At 42.9% G+C, this 16,293-nt stretch overlaps 1 pseudogene; it reads right to left on the bottom strand.

Annotated features, from left to right (window-relative positions):
* Window positions 1-1,082: 1,082 nt before the first annotated feature.
* The window catches only part of LOC121560392, a 61,230-nt pseudogene continuing 46,019 nt past the window's right edge, over window positions 1,083-16,293 (bottom strand).

Raw genomic sequence — 16,293 nt, 5'->3', positions numbered from 1 at the left:
GACAGTACAGTCAGATGGATCCTTTTGTGCTTTAACATTATGGTGTGCCAGTTTGCATCAGAGAGACAACCACCATAATAAAAATATATAGCAGGTGACTTACCCAAGTTGTCCTCGTCATTTGGGTACTTTGTGTAGTAAATCAGGGATGCAGAGGAGGGTAAACACATGCTAACGCTGTTAACGCACCTTGGTGAATACTGTTTTCACACCTATTGCGCTAAATTAGTGATAGCACTGTTAGCACTATTAGGGCTGTTAGTACTGTTAGCATTGTTAGTGCTGTTAGTACTGTTAGCATTGTTAGTGCTGTTAGTACTGTTAGCATTGTTAGCGCTGTTAGTACTGTTAGCATTGTTAGCGTTGTTAGCATTGTTAGCGCTGTTTGTATTGTTAGCACAGTTAATGCTAGAACTGAGTCATAAGTAAATGCATACGTGGAGTGTGTCTGAAAGTTGACGTGGCGAAAGAAGTGGGTGGATCAACACAAGTGGGTTTATGGAAAGCAAATCAGCTAATTGGGCAGATTTGTTGGCTCTAGAAACCGTTTTGCGTGGCTGATTGGGCTGCACGAAGAGTGTATAAGCCAGTGCGAATGACTAGTGCACCGTTGTTGTTGTATGGAGGTGTCTTGCTTCCCACTGGGCAGCTGTATCAGCTGTGTCGCCAGCAGTAGCTAACATGGCCATTTTTTGCCCTCCCATTATTTTATTTCAAGTAGGATAGCAGCTTACACAATAAATAACTAATATTGCTAACTATCTAGATGTCACCTTGATACGGTCTACTCAATAGGGAGGGCATGAACGGCAACAACACCGGGACACAGTGTTCTTCGCTTCCACTTACTAAGCACCTTTGTCCCAGATACGGCTTGGGAAGTAGCTACCTAGTGTAGCCAACATCAGGGTGACAGTCACAGTAAGCACACACATACAACGCATACAAGCAACAGTACTTTTAATAAAAAATAAACAATTGTCAGTTTTATTAACTGAAAATATACAATTATTTGTAACAGTGAAATACAATTTGGACTCATCTTCTGGCTTCAAAACAGAAGTCCAAACACTCGCGTACGGTAGTTGCATGGTAAGAAACGAAAAACAACACCGCTCAGTCAAAACAGTCTAACCAATAACAGAGCGCTGATGTTACACCCATCGCTGTTGATCCACCCACTTTATTTGCCACGGCCACTTTCAGAGACACACCAAGTATGCAGTTACCCATACTTGCAAGAACTGTTAAAGCAGTTAGCATTAGCGTTGCTAGACGCCAGTCATCTCAACCGGGCGTTCAGTGCTGTTACCCACCTTTTTCAACTACATCCCTAGTAGAAATCACCTGGTGACTACAACGTTCGTAACAAGACCTTGTTGGGCAATGGGCCCAAAGGTGCTTACAGACTGTTCCAGTATTGTAGTTACAGTGCAGGTAAGAGGTTCTACACTATTAATGTGTACATTTGAATGACTGAAATGCAAGTGACTTCACAATATAGAGGGCTAAGGTAAAATTTCTTAGCACTTTCACGTTAAACACTTCAATGAGGGACATTTTCAGAAATTGATTTACTTAGAAAAAAGCTAAATTGGGATAATTACCTATAATATTATTTGTATTATAATTAATATTATTATTGTTATTATTATTATTATTTCATCATTATCATTATTGCATGTTTTATCACTATTATTACTTTGTTACTTTATTATTTATTTATTCATCATTCATTGATTATCATTTAATAATTGCGATAAAGGGTGTGTGTGTGTGTGTCAGTCACTGCGGGGGGGCCTCTGGAGGGGCTCCTTGCTGCGTGAGGGTGTGCCAGTACTCGACTTTCTTGCCGATGTGTTTGAGACACTCAAACCAATGTTTCAGCCTCACTCCCTTAGCATTTATGCCCAGTTCAACTCCACCTGAGAGAGAGGGAGGGAGAAGGTGGAAGGGAGAGAGACAGAGAGAGAGAGAGAGAGAGAGAAAGAGAAAGAGAGGGAGAGGTAAGAGGAAGAAGGAGAGAAGAGAATGAAAAATGAAATCTTTAAGTCAGGTGAGTCCACGAGAAAAACATATTTTACATGAACAACCTAGCTACCAACAGACAGACAAACAGACACGCAGACAGACCCACAGAGAAACACGCAGGGAGACACACGGGGAGACACATAGACAGACCCACAGGGACACACAGGGAGACACACAGACAGACCCACAGGGACACACAGACAGACACACAGACAGACCCACAGGGACACACAGGGAGACACACAGACCCACAGGGGCACCCAGACAGACCCACAGGGTCACACAGGGAGACACACAGACCCACAGGGACACACAGACAGACCCACAGGGACACACAGGGAGACACACAGACCCACAGGGACACATAGACCCACAGGGATACACAGACAGACCCACAGGGACACACAGGGAGACACACAGACCCACAGGGACACACAGACAGACCCACAGGAGACACACAGACCCACAGGGACACACAGACAGACCCACAGGGACACACAGGGAGACACACAGACAGACTCACAGAAACACACAGGGAGACACACAGACAGACCCACAGGGACACACAGGGAGACACACAGACAGACCCTCTCTCTCTCTCTCTCTCTCTCTGTCTCTGAAACACAGACAGACCCACAGAGACACACAGACAGACCTACAGGTCTGTAAGTCGCTCTGGATAAGAGCATTTGCTAAATGACTAAAATGTAAATGTAAATGTTCACACAGGGAGACACACAGACCCACAGGGACACACAGACAGACCCACAGGGACACACAGACAGACCCACAGGGACACACAGACAGACCCACAGGGACACACAGGGAGAGAGAGAACAGCAAGAAAAAGGGGAGAGATTAAGAAAGGGGGGAATTGAGAGGGATAAATAGCGATAAATTGACAGATAGGAAAAGGAGAGAGAGAGATGAAGAGAGAGAGACAGAGTCATCACTGGGGAGGGGGGGTCATCAGACAGATAGCGGTTTTCCTGGCTGTGATTGCACAGTTGACGGAGCATGAAGTTTTAAAACACAGTATTTAACAGACGCCGGCTTTCACAACGCCTGAAACACGCTCATTAGCTCATCTGTGGCCCCACTAAGCCTTGGCATTAAACTTCCCTTCATATACAGTGAGAGGTGTGGGGGAGGTTAATACTGTCTCTTACATAACTCACACACATCCCACTGGGCACAGACGTCAATTCAACATCTATTCCATGTTGGTTCAATGTAATTTCATTGAAATGATGTGGAAGCAACGTTGATTCAATCAGTGTGTACCCAGTGGGATGTGTGTAATTGTATGTGCGCAAACAAACCTTGCGCCCGCTTAGCGCCCAAGTCTCAGAGAGAAGTGTGTTTGGATAGTCTTCTCACGTACCTTCCCAATGACCCCTTCTCATTCTTGCCACCCCCAAACACACACACACACACACAGTCGTACACACACACCTGACCTGTTTGCCGAGTTTGTCTAGGCCTCTCACGTACCCCCGCTAATGACCCCCAACCCCCCTCCACACACACACACACACACACACAAACAGATCGATACCGTGTTCCCTGAGCCCGGAGGGGTGTGGGTGACAAACGGCGGGCGACAGTGTGACGCGGCGTGGGACAAGAGAAAGAGGGATGAGAGAGAAACACTGATGGATGGGATGAGATGGTTGAGGGAGGACCAGGCGGGGCCATCCCACTCCCTATCTCTTTTCCTCCTCTTTTATTCATCCCCTTCTCCTCCTTCCTCGACACCTCTGTCTTTGTGCAAAATGAGAGGTCCAGTCCGCCCATCAATTGCTCCCACAAATCAGAGGGGACACTGCTACTCTCTCTCCGTCTCTCCTCCTATCTCTCTTCCTTCCATAATTACTCTTTTCCTTTCATTTTTCTGTCCCTTATCTTCTTCCTCCATCATTCTTCCTGACCTTTACAGAGAGTATTTGACACCACATTTTTCTCCCTCTGCTCTATCCATCTTATCCCTTTTTCCCTCTCAGTCACTCCCCCCTTTCTCTTTCCCCCACTTCCTCCCCTCTCGCTCTGTCTCTCCCAGTATCACAGTCATTTTCCACAGTGCTAACAGATCTAGGCCGTCGTGTATGTTGGCCATTACACCATAACAATAATGATAACAGTCATGGGGGAGGTTAGCCGGAACAGTGTGTTAGAGCGATGGCCTTTTCCCCCTACTCTTCTGGCGCAGGTAATAACTCACAAACGTTATGGCCCCAGCTTGAGAGAGAGAAAGAAAAATAGAGAGAGAGAGAAAAAAAAGCATGAGAGAGAGGGATGGAGGGAGAGAGAGACAACATGAGGGGGTGTGAGTGAGAGAGAGGGATAGAGAGAGGGCATGAGGGAGAGATTGAGTGTGTGCGTGTGTGTGTGTGTGCGTGCGTGCATCTGTGTGAAAGAGAGAGTGGGCATGAGATAAATAGAAAGTCTGAGTTGGAGAAAGATAGATAGATAGATAGATAGATAGATAGATAGATAGAGAGAGAGAGAGAGAGAGAGAGAGAGAGAGAGAGAGAGAGAGAGAGAGAGAGAGAGAGAGAGAGAGAGAGAGAGAGAGAGAGAGAGAGAGAGAGAGAGCGTTGTGCCAGTAACCGAAAGGTCGCTGGTTCTAATCCCCGAGCCAACTAGGTGAAAAATCTGTCGATGTGCCCTTGAGCAAGGCACTTAACACTACCCCTACCCTACTGAAATGAAAATGAGAGAGAGAGAGAGAGAGAGAGCGAGAGAGAGAGAGGGCACTAGGGAGACAGTCGGAAAGAGAGAGAGACTCAGCCTGTTACAGGGAGCCTCCAGACGGGAGTAAAACACTTTGATCTCAAGGCCTTCCAGATCCCTACAATCCATTCTCCCCCAGCTGCCTCCCCACCGGTTCTCCCTCACTCCTGCCTCCTGTGATATACAGTACAAGCCGGGCCACGTCAGAGCCGTTTAGTGCCTCACAAAGCAGTGGGAATCCGACGTGTCACCCTGTTGAGGGATTGAGTACTCCTTTCTGTCGCTCTCGCTTTCATTTCATCCCCCTCTTCAGTTCTTCCATCCTTTCACTAATTCTTCTTCTCCTCTTCTCCCTCCCTCTCTTTTACCTATGACGTCATTGCTCATCACACTGTGGCCCGCGTTGCTCTCCTCCTCGCACCCACATATTCTATTACATTTTCTTTAGCTATATTTCTCGCTTTCTCTACCTCTCTCCTCCTTTCACTCACTCCCCCTTTCTCTTACCTATGAAGTCGTTGCTCATCCCCAGATCGTAGTCCCATACGGAGATCTCCAGGGTTTTCTTCGCCAGCTGGTCGTGTGGAACTTCATACACAAACTCCTGTAAGGAACAGAGGTAGCAAGAGAGAAAGATGTATTCACACTTAGCGGAAAGTTATTCAGATTATGTTTAACATTGAATGTGAAACATGCATTGACTTAAATTCATGTTGATGGTAGGTACGTAGTTATGCAGTCTTGAAGGAGATGGAAAATGTTTTCAAATTATGGCACATACTGTATACAGTACTCTGCATTTGGAATAAAATTATGGAATTACACTACCGGTCAAAAGATTTAGGACACCTACTCATTCAAGGGTTTTTCTTTATATTTACTATTTTCTACATTGTAGAATAATAGTGAAGACATCAAAACTATGGTCGAATTGCTGCAAAGAAACCACTACTAAAGGACACCAATAAGAAGAAGAGACTTGCTTGGGCCAAGAAACACGAGCAATGGACATTAGACCGGTGGAAATTTGTCCTTTGGTCTGGAGTCCACAAATTGGAGAATGTTGGTTCCAAACGCCATGTCTTTGTGAGATGCGGTGTGGGTGAGCGGATGATCTCTGCATGTGTATTTCCCAACGTAAAGCATGGAGGAGGAGGTGTTTTGGTGTGGGGGTGCTTTGCTGGTGATTTATTTAGAATTCAAGGAACACTTAACCAGCATGTCTACCACAGCATTCTGCAGCGATACGCCATCCCATCTGGTTTGGGCTTAGTGGGACTATCATTTGTTTTTCAACAGAACAATGACCCAACACACCTCCAGGCTGTGTAAGGGCTATTTTACCAAGAAGGAGAGCGATGGAGATGACCTGGCCTCCACAATCCCCCGACCTCAACCCAATTGAGATGGTTTGGGATGAGTCGTACCGCAGAGTGAAGGAAAAGCAGCCAACAAGTGCTCAGCATATGTGGGAACTCCTTCAATACTGTTGGAAAAGCATTCCAGGTGAAGCTGGTTGAGAGAATGCCAAGAGTGTGCAAAGCTGTCATCAAGGCAATGGGTGGCTATTTGATGAATCTCAAATATAAAATATATTTTGATTTGTAACAGTTTTTTGTTTACTACATGATTCCATATGTGTTATTTCATCGTTTTGATGTCTTCTCTATTATTCTACAATGTAGGAAATAGTAAAAATAAAGAAAAACTCTTGAACGAGTAGGTGTTCTAAAACCTTTGACCGGTAGTGTAAATGCATGGGACCATAATGTATTCACAAATGCATAAGAAGGGGTAGGCTATAGCTTTCCATCCCTTCCAAGGGCGTATAATTCAACAAACAACATTAGTATAATATATTATATATTTTGCACATCTAGTTGCCAAATGTGAGTCAGAGAAATGGGTTGCCAAATACAGAGGTAGGATCTTAATTTGATCACACTTTTGTTGCTGAGAATGTTCCTGCACTGCAGGAAATGCAAACTTGTAGGGTATTTGAGTTTTAAAAAGGCTTCTAAAGTTTGTGAATTCCACTTTGAAATTTCAGACTTGATTTGCCCTAACGAAAAATTTATCAACCCCTACAAAAATGTTCATTAATTATAATCCCCATAATAATTCAAATTTCTTGTTGCTACAGGATAATTTTCCTGCTGTAGCAAACTGCTCAAATTAAGATCCTACATCGGTATGTGTTTATTGGGAGAATGCCAGATATTAGTTTACTGGAAGGTTGCCAGGTATTGGTTTTGTATTAGGGAGAGTGTATTGTGGTGCTCAGAGCGGGTGGAAGTACCTCATTAAACTCGGGATTGAGAGTTTTCTTCTTCACTGTGGTTTTGTACTTGGACTTTTTCCCCATATCAGGCTGCAGCACACTGCGAGAGAGGGGGAGAAAAGAGCGAGGGGAGATATAGAGAGAAAGGGAAGGAGGGATGAGAGAGTGAAAGAGAATGAGGCATAGTGAGAGAGAGTTAGAGGGCAAGGGAGAGCACAGAGGAGAAAGAGAGCAAGCGAGCGAGATCGAGAGGGAGAGGAAGAGAGAAATACGAAGGGAGAGGAGGAGAATGAGAAAAAGAGGAAATCTTAATTAGACAGTTGACATGACGACTGAAAATGCCGCTTTTCCCCTATATTTCTGATACAGGTCTTTTATTACTTTGGAAACATCAAAGCAAATTATCTTCCATTTTGTCTTCCGCCCGGCATGACATTAAACCTCACCGGACGAGGGAGGAAAATAGAACAAAGAGAGACACAGCGTGTACAAAATTCTGAAAGCGTGAGAGAAAAAAAAATAGAAAGAAATTCAGAGCGAAAACTTTCATTTCATTTTTTTGGGGAAGGGCGAGAGAAATCGGTGATGAGAGAGTCAGAGACTCAAAAGCTCAAGCCAAGGGCGGGACAGACGGCTTCCCAGAAGGCCATTGGTTTTTGTTGGAGGAGTCATCAGCATAAATTCAGGCGGAGAAGTCAAGATGTTCTCAGGCGGGGAGAGATATCTCACTCCCCAACGCCACCCACCTTCAGCCCAACGTGAATATCACGTACTCGCTGACAAGCTAACAGATGTGCTGCTAGGGTTGGGGTTTGTACACAACAACAAGACAGGAGGGAGGGAGAGAGGGATGAGAGCGAGAAAGAAAGAGGCAGTATGAGAGAGTTTTCAACCAACCCAGTGAAAGAAATAAACAAATTGTGTTTGTTTGAGAAGAGGGAGAGAGAGGATGTTTAGAGAAAGAAAGAGATAGAAAGATGAAGAGGACTGGCCTCCCCTCAGAGCCTGGTTCCTCTCTAGGTTTCTTCCTAGGTTCCTGCCTTTTTCTGGTGAGTTTTTCATAGCCACCGTGCTTCTACATCTGCATTGCTTGCTCTTTGAGGTTTTAGGCTGCTGATGTAAAAAGGGCTATATAAAACAAATTTGAATTTGATTGATTGATTGAGATAGAGAAAGAGAGTCATCAACCAACCCAGTGAAAGAGAGAAAGAAATTGGGTTAGAGAAAATACAAGCTAGGAGAAAAATCAAGACAGAGAGAGGGATGAAGGGAAAGAGACAAAAGAGTGAAAGAATGAGAAAAACAGCCAATTTCACACAGAGAATGAAGATAGAGAAACAGAGTGACAGTTGGATAGCGGGGAGAGGGAAGACCGAGGAGAGAGAGGAGCAAAACAAACCGCCCAGTTTAGAGGCTCACACATCCACACAGCACAGGCTAAAATGACAGTTTGCTCACTCAGCACCAGAGGAACAGACTGCATTCCAAATAGCACCCTAATCCCAACAGAGCCCTATGTGCCATGGTCGAAAGTAGTTGCACTATGTAGGGAATAGGCTGCCATTTGGGATGTAAAAAACTGACATCCTTGTTTCAAATATATAATGTCTTTTCATGGCGTCTGGTTTGAAGCAATTATGAAATGCTCTAATATCTTAGTTCATCTGTATTAACGGAGTGAGGAAAACAGAGGAAAGGCAAGTAGGCAACACACCAGCACTACTGGAGAGGTTTATATTGGTCTTTAAAATGTTGATGGAACGTTGCTCTAATATTTCAGTTGATCTGTATCCGAGAAGAGAGGAAAACAGAGGAATTTAAAAGAAAGGCAGGCAACCCACCTAGAGCAACTGACCAAGAGATCAATATTGGTCTTCAAGACATTGATGGAACAGCCTCTTGGTCATTCGAAACAGGGCAGAGGGGGTTGTGTGGGTGATTGTGATTTTGATATACGGTTAACTGAATTGTAAAGGCCAGTAGTAGGCGGCTCAAACCATAGGAGCCAATCACATCTTGGAAAGGCTAGGAAAAGGCCCCCTGGATATTTGCAATGAGAAGTTTTTCTGCACAGAATTAAGTACAACATAATATATACACCTCTATGGTTATTATAAGAGTGCCTGAGTCAGGAATCTCCAAGTCCAAGATCTCCAGCCATACAATCTTGGATGAGCTACTGGGTGTGCAGGCTTTTGTTCCGGCCAAGCATTTTTTTTCTTCAAACAGCCAATGACGATCATGCTCTTGTTTGAATAACTTGTGTAGTTGCTACTGCTACTGACAGTATTGACAGCATTGACATGTTTGATTGACAAGATTTGTGCGACATTTCCCTGCGAGGGTATATAGGTGCCTCCAACATTTTTCCTACTCAAGGCTCTGATGAAGGTGATTCATGCCGAAATGTAAGCCTATTGGTTGTTTCTCCCATCAATAAATCTATTAGATTTACCCAGCAACAGAGTGCTGCTTCTTTATTCTTTATTCTCCCGGATAGTCACCAGTTGAAGTATCCTGGGGTAAGGAATGTTTTTTGGAGTCAACATTGATTGTTTGAAACTGACATCCTTGTTTCACACAGCTCTGCCCCGCTCTGCCTCGTTTCTTTTTTGGCTCTCGTTGAAGGCCCCTAGACATTTGTAATGAGAAGGTTATTAAGAGTCTGACTCAGGGACTCTGAGAACCCGTTTTGTCTTGCTCTTGGCTCCAGCTTTTGACTCGCTCATCGATGATTAGCATTTCTTGTTTTTGTCTCACTCCTCCTATCCCTCCTAAAAATTAAATCAAAGTTATGGCTCTGAAATAGTGTCATCATTGACCATTTGTCGAATGCTCTGTCTCTCGTTCTTCTCTTTCCTCACATTAGATGTGTTAGTGCTGGGTTGGAGCAAAAGCTTGCACACCAATTAGCTTTCCAGGACCAGAGTTGGAGACCCGCAGCCATAAGTTGTACTGCGTCCCAAATGGCACCCTATTCTCTATAAAGTTTACCCTATGGGCCCTGGTCAAAAGTAGTTCACTAAATAGGGAATAGGGTGCCATTTGGGATGTAACCAATGTGTAAGTTCATATGACCCCAAACTTGAACCTTGCTTTATCTCTTAACATATTTTCTGCAGGGGTATGTGAAACTGCAGACAGCACACAAATCAGCTTCCAGCTTAGTGTACTGTAGGCTATATCTGTATGTGTTGATATCACATGCACACATGCACGCGCACACACAAAGATGCACACACACACACATGCACGTGTACATACACACACGCTAAGTCCCTGACCTGCCTCTACACTCCAGCCAACTACTGCTGTGCAGGTGTGTCACACTGACCCGAAGCAATGCATTCTGGGATGCCAGGGGCATAAGCGGATCTTAGCTTCTTGCTTCCATAAAAGTAGGTTTCAGCGATACACACACTGAGACAGAGTGAGAGAGAGAGAGTGGCATCCACACGCACCGCAGTTACTCTCCTACAGACAGTGAGAATAAGTCTGACAGGTGACAATCACACACAGATCGCATCCCAAATGGCACCCTATTCCCTAAAGCACTACTTTTGTTTTCAAGCCCTATGGGCCCTGGTGAAAAATAGCACACTAAATAGGGAATAGGGTGTAATTTGGGACACATCCTGGGCCCATAGGGCTCTGGGCAAAAGTAATGCACTATTTAAGGAATAGGGTGCCATTTGGGATGCATATCTTGGCTGTGTTTCATAGCATCAATTCTGCTTAGTCACTGATCACTGACTCACTGAGCAGACTGACTGATCTATAAATCACCTTTGCCTCCTAAATACCTACTCTAACTGTAATTTGTAGATCAGTCAGTAGATCTAGATTGATACTCTCAATCACGGCCAAGGAGTCAGGGTCACAGTTTGCAAGCAAGTGCAGGGGCAGCACTTATAACTGTAAAAGTTACAGAGTGCCATGAGTGGAAAATGAGGACTCACAATTCTTATGATGATGAAACGTCAATGCTTTTAACCTAAATAAACATTATTTTTTACTTTAAGAGTGAGAGCTGCACCTTTTTCCCCTCATGTAAAACTTACATTTCAGCAGCACCTCTACTCAGTTTTGAGCACTGTGTACAGACTTAGGTTATAGAGTATGCCTTTAAACCATCATCACAAACAGTACAGGCAAATAGTTACTATCTTTGAGGAACTACAATAGAACACAGACAGGCATCACAGAACTCGCCAAAACAGGATCAACAGGACTCAATACTCAATACAACAGCAGCCGCCGTGGCAACACTCCACTGCTTCTGATACTACCGACCAGCTTGACTGAACACACTTCAAACAAACACACAGAACAACTCCCCACTGTACGAGAAGAGAGACGGTGTCTCGAATGCAGCTCAGACATAATAGGCCACTAACTACACAGCAGGTGGTGAATTTCAAAGAGATTTGAGACTGAAAGAAGCGACAAGTGTTTCAAACGCAGCTCAGACATAGGCTACTAAACAACAGGCAGTGTATGCCAAGGAAATAAAAAGAGAGTTGTGGCTGTACAAGAAGAGAGAGCGAGAGGGTCGAACGCAGCTCAGATATAGACCTTGCTCCTGAATAACAGGCAAGGCATCTCAAAGACAGAAATGATGAGAAACTATAAGAGAAAAGAGACTTGAAGGCAACTCAGACAGAAGCCTACTTAATCACATTGAGTGGATGTCGTGGACAAATCATTTGATTTGTAACAGTAAAACAACAGAGTGCCTTGAACGTTAACTCAGATACTAAACAACAGACACTGCACGTCAAAGACAGCAAAAGATGAGAAACTCTCAAATAAGAGAGTGCCTAAAATACGATTTGTGACTGTAAAAAAAGAGAGCTCCTTGAACGCAGCTCTGACATACTAAACAACAGATACTGCAAGTCAAAGATTTTTAAAAAGAGATTAAAGATGGAGAAAAAATGTAAAAGCGGGGAAAAATGAGAGAAAAACTGAGACAATCTCTCGGCTCCAGGACTCTATCGCGCCATACATCAAAATAGAGGCAGATAAGACACCCAGCTCTGGCTCTAAAGAACAGGAACAAATCAATGAACAGCAAAAAGTGGAGAAAAAACAAAATAAGGAAAAAAAGAAAAAAACCATCTCTTTTTGTCTGCTTACTGCTTCTCTGCTTCGTTTCTTTATCTGATTCTAGTCTGGACTGGAAGAAGTTCGCTTCACAGAATCAGTAATCTCAATGGGGAGGTTGGTTGAGTAGTATGCGTTTCAGGGAGTCATGAATGAGAATGAGAGTATATGTAGTCAGTGATGGACCTCTTTTTGCCCCATTGACTAACCTCTTCTCTCCATCCTTTGGTGTTTGGATTGAGTTCCTACCTTCCTACATATTTTCCTAAATCTCAATAGGGATGGGGGGAGGAGTGTATATGAGGGAGTCATGAATGAGAATGAGGATATGTGTAGTCATTAATAAACCAATTTTCCTCTCGACTAGCATCTTCTCTCCATCCTTACGCCCACTGACTTCCGAGATACAGTCACATTCCATAAGCTCAATCTCTCATATTGATTGGTGATGCATTAAACATCTCTCTGTGTGTGTGTGTCTCTCTCTCTCTCTCTCTCTCTCTCTCTCTACCTCTCTCTACCTCTCTTTACCTCTCTCTACCTCTCTACCTCTCTCTACCCTCTCTCTACCTCTCTCTACCTTTGAATGCTTGGCTCTGAAAAAGCCAACTGACATTTACTCCTGAGGTGCTGACCTGTTGCACCCATGGCCATGTACTTTTATAATGCTCCACCCGGCACTATATTTCTTCCTAGGTTCCTGCCTTTCTAGGGAGTTTCCTAGCCACTGTGCTTCTATATCTGCATTGCTTGCTGTTTGGGGTTTTAGGCTGGGTTTCTGTATAAGCACTTTGTGACATCTGCTGATGTAAAAAATTAATATATTTGATTGATTATACATTTATTATTATTTGTACCGTTGTCCAATCTCATCTTGGATTGTACACTTGATCTTATACACTTGATCCCTGAATATGGGAATTCACAACAATCTTTACATTCAAGTCCCACCCTTCCTCACCACAGTTTACAAACAAGTGCAGGGGGAACCCAGAGCCTATACTCGAATCAGAGCCCTATCACTACGAATCAGAGCCCTATACTACGAGATCAGAGCCCTATACTATGAATCAGAGCCCTATACTACGAATCAGAGCCCTATACTATGAATCAGAGCCCTATACTACGAATCAGAGGGGTATACTACGAATCAGAGGGGCATATTGCGAATCAGAGGGGCATACTACGAAGCAAGCTAGAACTACTCAGGGTTTTTCTAAAGCTAGCCAGCTTCAGTTAGCTTCACACTTCCAGCTCAGGCTTAATCCATACTACACGGTGGATATTGCTAGTTTGCCTTGCTGCCAACTCTAGCAGGCTTCTAACTGCCGTGGATAGTCGAACGCCAAACTCTTCATTGAGACAATGCTGAAACATCAATCCATGGGCAGTCAGTGCCACATTTTCATTTGTGCCAAAATCATCTTGCAAATTCAGCAGGCTATGGTGTCAAATAGGCTTTTAGAAGTGCTGTCTTTATTTGATTACTGATCATAGAATGCCATCTTTGGTGTGTTTTGGGGTGCTTATCAATGCACAAGCACCTTTTCCCTCCTCCTATCGATAAAATAATTGTATTAAGTCCTACAAAAATTTTACTGTGGGTGAAGTTTTAAATGCATTCTGTTATTACTAAATATGTAACGTGATAGGTATTTTTAACATTAACCTTTTTTTTAACACACCCAAAAAACAATTTATTAAAATATTTAATCAGTCATCTTCCTCAAATGAAGGGGGATGATGGCGCAACCTTTGCGAGAGGGAGGAATCTGATTTCATTAGTGCTCAACTCGCAGCAAAGACACTTTATAAAATCCTGAGTAGATCATAGTATACCACTCTGTTTCAATCAAAAGCTACAGATTATGCCTGTAAAGCACCATCTCAACACAATCAACACTACAAGCTAATAGCAAGTTGGTTATTTTTGTGAAACCATGTGGCGTAAAACGGAATCTATTGACTGTTGGGGATTTTCCTTTCCAGGTGTGAAGTGTATGAATAATGATGATCTGTTTACACCAAGAATGTGTCCCAAATGACATCCTATTCTCTTGTTAGTGTACTACCTTTGACCAGGGCCACATAGGAAATATGGTGCCATTTGGGACTCTGGCTCAACCTGAATGCTCTGTCAAGACATGATGCCTACAGTATATGTACAGTACAGGTTGTCATATGAATAACAATGAACCTCCTAGCTTACATAAAGCCAGCACAGTGATTCCCAATGTGCTCCTAGGAAACCTCTTCACAACTGCACATTTTGGTTCCAGCCCAGAACTAGCACACCCAGCACACCCGATTCAACTAATCACAGGCTTGACGAGTAGCTGATTAGTTGAATCGGTGTACTATTTTCCCAAACTGGAAGAGAAAATATGCAGTCCAAGGGGTATTGTAGGACCAGATTGGGAAACATTGACTATTGGCAGTGTAGACTCTAGAGAGTAATAGCAGTTGATTATTGATTTATGTTACATGTATTTATTTATGCCAGTCAGTCTCCCTATGAATTTGTATGGAGCATAAGTAAGGTTTCAATGTGTCATGATTCATGAATCCTGCACTAAAACAAGGTTGTGGTAGAGACTGTCAATGTGACATGTGTAGTCATTCCACATAGATATACCAGCATCAGTGTGCTAGCTTAGCATACACGCTGCCTCCCTGAACTTGCCTCTGACTGGGCTTGAACCAGGGTCCTCTACCTCACCAACACACCTGACAACATACAAACCAGTTGAGCTATAGAAAAAGGATCCAAATTCATAGCACCATTGGCGAGATTTCAAGCTAGCTGTGGAGTAAGCTTTCCTACTCCCTTCATCTAATAATGTCGAGAGCCTTTTCTTTTTTAGGGGGTAGATCAGTTTTATTATTGCAGATAGATTGTGGCTTCCATCAATGTAATTGTCTGCATCATTTCCAATCCCCCCATATATATATTTTTTTGTAAATTTATAAAATATATATATATATATATTTTTAATATATATTTTTCCTTTATTATGTTCTCCTAACCCTACCACCCCTCCCCTAATTGGAGTAAACTAATTGACAACAACACCTAGTCTTCTACTTCCAGCTTATACATACTATATATATTTTACGGACACAGTATATTTTACAATAGTTATCTTTTGTTTGTTTTTTAGTCGCATCCTTCAGCTACCCTCAATCCCTCCCATCTAACTCTGAAGACCATCTTGTTTTGATTTCTATTTGCCATATATTTTTCAACTGTGCTGTTTCACAAAAGTTCTGAACCTATATACATTTTACGGACCCAGTATATTTTACATTAATTATCTTGTTATTTTTGTCCGACCCTTCAGCTCCACTCAAGCCCTCCCATCTATCTCTGAACACCATCCAATTTAATTACTATTTGCCATATATTTGTCAACTGTCTGTGATGTTTCACAAATGTTCTGAACCTTTCTTTTCTCATAGTTTCTAAAGATGATAAATGAAAGACACATTTTTGCTAAGAGTACTATATTATTGATCGATTGACTACGACTTTTCAAATCACCCAGCAGTTCTATCTGCAGAGTTAGCTCTAGGTAAATGTTGCAATTCTTCAGCCATTCCTGAACCTGCAACCAAAAACAAGCTACATATTGACAGAACCAAAACAAATAATCTAATGATTTTGTCTCTTCGCAGCAAAATCTGCAGAGCTGGGATGGTTGTATCCCCCATATATATAACATTCTATTGGTTTCAAGAATTGTGTATAATAATTAAAATGGAAAAACTCTACGTTTTGAATCAGCGTTGTTTTATGTATCAGTTCATAAACCATGCGCCATGGAAACGGTACAACGAGAATCTCTTCCCAACTATTTTGCAATCTATATGGCACAGCTGTACATTTTGGTCCTTAAATGAAACTGGTATATTTTTTATTTATCACAATTCTCTTTAACAAATGTTAGTCTTTAATGCAGGGCTGACAGACAAGTTCCTTACTTTCTCCTCCCTTCCACTTGCCTCTTCCATTTATGTGGTAATGCTAGAGAGCCTTTGTTGATGCCCTATATGTGCCAGCCAGCACAACAGGGATGACTGCTGACTGGCATCTAGCAACAGGACACCACAGGACATACTAATGTATAACAACCAGTAATGTG

This window comes from Coregonus clupeaformis, unplaced genomic scaffold (genome assembly GCF_020615455.1).
Source record: "Coregonus clupeaformis isolate EN_2021a unplaced genomic scaffold, ASM2061545v1 scaf0492, whole genome shotgun sequence".
Classification (NCBI taxonomy): domain Eukaryota; kingdom Metazoa; phylum Chordata; class Actinopteri; order Salmoniformes; family Salmonidae; genus Coregonus; species Coregonus clupeaformis.
Note: the sequence above shows the minus strand (reverse complement) of the source record. Positions and strands in the feature narration are given on the sequence as shown.